This window comes from Hylaeus volcanicus, chromosome 7 (genome assembly GCF_026283585.1).
Source record: "Hylaeus volcanicus isolate JK05 chromosome 7, UHH_iyHylVolc1.0_haploid, whole genome shotgun sequence".
Lineage (NCBI taxonomy): Eukaryota > Metazoa > Arthropoda > Insecta > Hymenoptera > Colletidae > Hylaeus > Hylaeus volcanicus.
The window spans coordinates 10809291-10813298 of NC_071982.1; the positions used below are offsets into that span (position 1 = coordinate 10809291).

The following is a 4008-nucleotide window of genomic DNA, read 5'->3' on the forward strand; positions in this document are numbered from 1 at the left end:
TAAGTATTACATTATTTCTAAGCACACAAATATTTTCATTTTCTCCAGAAATTTAATTCCATTTATAATGGCGAATAAGAAATTGCAAGAACGTTCGAAGACGATCGTTCGATCGATCGTGGTAGGTTCAGCGTTAATTGGATAATCTAGAACAACGTACAATACTGAGCAATCGAGGATTGACACGTTTCGAAATCAGTACCTATAAACGCTACACATCCGATCCTATTCCCAGTTCGACGATTGTTGTTGCAATAAAGTGTCACTCGCAGAGTTTGTTACGAAAAAAAAAACAGTGGAAATCGGGTCATCAATTGCGGTTGTATTATCATTTCCAATGAATATTCGCGGTAGAATAAAACACCACAAGCTTTCACTGAATTTATTTGCATGTAATATCATATACGCCTAGACACTGATTGACAAACAAAAATCGGAAGTTTATCTGGATAAGTCTGGAAAAAAATACGACAGGTTTCTGTGATACCTCCTATATAAAATAAGATTGTTGCTAGGATCATTTTGTAATTAGCGTCGTCACAGTGGACATTTTGAGGGATACTTATACATACGTATACGTTTAATTTATGACTTCTTTTTATACATTATTGCGTGGAAATAGTCATTAGAATAAATATTTAAAATTAAATTTTCCAATGACATAATACAATAACATTGTTACAAGAGGCTAATGAACTGGTACCTAATATTTAAATAAATATTTAATAAAAAAAAACAAAATTATTATTTAAAATTAAATTTTCCAATAACATAATACAATAATATTGTTACGAAATTGATAAGTGTCATTGGTAAATATTAACTTGAACTTTTGTTTATTTCTAAAAAAGTAATTCGTCCCTCAAGAGGCTAACGAACTGGTACCTAACAAATCGAATTTCTTCGAGTGGAAATTTTGAGTCCAAATCGCAGTAAATATCAATTGGTGATTATTAGATTGCGAATCCTTATGCAGATTCATATTTTCACAGACATGGAAGAAGAATAGAAACTTGAAAGAATGTTTATCATTAATTAATTTACAATAGACCAAGAATGTTTATCATTAATTAATTTACAATAGACCAAGAATGTATATTATTGTTGATATTTTATATGTTTCTGTATTTGTGTACATTCTCGCAAATTTTTCCACATTTCCATTTTCTGTAAATGTATAAACATCCGCGAGCTAAAAATGTCTATTTATATTCGATTTTGTTAAATGTGAGCAAGAATGATATAATACATACATTTTCATAATTCGATCAACATTTTAAAGGTTTTACCACGTTGAATAAAATTTGTAAAAAGATAAGAGAAAAGAAAAATCGTTTGTTTAAAAATCAAAATTAGAATGACGAAATTGAGTTGTATATACAGGGTAAGTCAATAAGAATTGTCACCTGAAATAACTCATTATTTATTCACCTTATCCAAAATTGTTTCAAATGAAATTTTACTCTGATATTTTAGACTAATATTTTCTGTTCTTTATTTCTAGTTTACATTAAAATAAATGAATTTAAATAAATTTTAGACCGATACTTTCTGTTTTCCATTTCTAGTTTACATTTAAATAAATGATTTTAAATAAATTTTAGACCGATACTTTCTGTTTTCCATTTCTAGTTTACATTTAATTACAATTAAAATAAATGATTTTAAATAAATTTTAGACTGGTACTTTCTGTTTTCCATTTCTAGTTTACATTTAAATAAATGAATTTAAGTAAATAACCCACTAAATCATACACATTTTGAGTCTCTTTCAATTTACACGGTTTCTCATATAATAAACCACGATTTCGATTTACACAGCATACAAGAGAATCAATTTTCTATGTAAATTGTGAAATAGATATATTTAGATATATTTCTTAAGCATTGCTCGTAGAAACTTCATTTTTCTGAAAGATGAACTCACAGCACTTTCATAATAAACGTCGGATTTATTCGAGTGCACTGTTTGCTTTCTAAACGCCAACGACTCTTTCGTAGGGACCGTTTTGAGGAGTCGTCATTCGTGCTTTGACTTCTTTGGAAATTCCAAAGTTTCTTCCGCTACGGTCCCGCAAGATGAGTGGTCGAAGGCCACGTTTGACGAAAAGTTGTTTTACCGTGCGTAAGCCAGCATGTCAATGTCAGGACCTCTGATGTCGATAGGCTTTCATCCTGCGACGAAATCTCAGCTTGCACGCGGGACACGTAGCGCGGGTTCATTACAATTCACACGTGCAACCACGTAAGACGCTTGAAGGAGAGTGAAAGTCTTTCTTGAGTCATTTTTGTCTCGATCTTGTTTCCGTAATGTGAGAATTTTTGCGTTCAAAATCCTTTTTGTAGGCATGAGAACGATTTTTAATCGATGCATTAAGAATTCGTTATACAGGGTGTCCCAGCCTAAGTGATACAGAGGTTTAACTCGAAAATTATAGGCCGAATGGAAAATTTTAAATATGGAAATTGCATGGTAAAATGGGGTTTAAGTTTCAGAGAGAAGGAATTTTTGTTGACTATTATTTAACGAGATATGATGGTCAAGTTTCGTTTCTCAAATGGAACTACGTATTTTTTTTTTTTATATCATGCGATAGTACTTTTCAAGACGAATTCATTAAGCTTTAATGTATTTACACGATTTTTATTAGTTTTCAAGGTATATCGTTTCAAAGTTTGCTCATTTTCAAGGAAAAATCACGGGCGGTCCCATTGATGCAGTAAGCGCCATGCGGTTCTTGAAATCGATACGAAGGAAAATGGGAAGAATCCCAATATTCTGGGCCTAGAATCCCAAGCGAGACCCTTCGTATCGATTTCAAGAACCGCATGGTGCTTACTGCATCAATGGGACCCCCTGGGGTCGAACCGAGTTTTTTCCTTGAAAATTAGCAAACTTTGAAGCGTTATAGCTTGAAAACTAATAAAAATTGTGTAAATACATTAAAGCTTAATGAATTCGTCTTGAAAAGTACTATCGCATGATATACAAAAAAATATGTAGTTCCATTTGAAAAACGAAACTTGACCATCATATCTTGTTAAATAATAAAATCAACAAAAATTCCTTCTCGCTGAAACATGAGCCCCATTTTACCATCCAATTTCCATATTTGAAATTTTCCATTCGGCCGATAGTTTTGGAGTTAGAGCTCTGTATCACTTAGACTGGGACACCCTGTATACAGGAGTGCTCGTCAGGTTAAGACGCGTTTTGTCCATCGGGTTGAGACGAAATTTTCCCCAAAGAGCGAAAATCTGGGAAGGGCGATAGGAACTGATCGACGTTTGGTTCCCTTGTGCATCGAGTCCAGACGATTCGGTCCAGAATATGTCTCAAGCTGATAGACGTTAACGTATAGGAATTTGTTTCTTACTGTAAAAATTAAATAGTAACATTTAAAACATGGTATGTGAATAACAATATTCGAATGATAATGTTAAACGACGAGTCTTAACTTTTGATGGATGCTACTGTAAATATGGAAATTGTTGTCTTATTACACTATTCTATTATTTGAAGAGTGCTATTTGAGCGACCGGCGGAGCAGTGCGTAGCGTAACCGACTGCCACGCTGATAGCTCGGGTTCTCGAATCCCGGACGAATCGCCTTAATTTTTCATGGCTAATATGAAAGTATCGAACAAAGTAAATAGCGTAAAGATAATTTAATGGAAAGGTAAAATAATAAGGCAAAAATAGGTCCAGTAAGAAAAAGTAATCAGAATAGTGCTATTTGAATAAGTAACATTTGCAAAATGATATGTGAGAATAGCAATATTCGAATAAAATACTGTTCAAATAGTTTTATTTCAAATTTGAATATTATTCAAGTACTAGAATCATCATTTCAAAAAATAAGCAAAATAGTGCTATTTGAATAAGTAACATTGGGAAAATGATATGTGAGAATAGCAATATTCGCATAAAATATTGTTCAAATAGTGATATTTCAATACGTAGTACTTGAATAATATTCAAGTACTCGAATCATAATTTCCAAAATA

The 4008-nt window shown here is 32.3% G+C and overlaps 1 protein-coding gene across 1 annotated transcript in view; it reads left to right on the plus strand.

Moving 5' to 3' along the window:
- Positions 1-4008, plus strand: part of LOC128879971 (nose resistant to fluoxetine protein 6-like) — a 29497-nt gene that overhangs the window by 12534 nt on the left and 12955 nt on the right. The window lies entirely within an intron of this gene.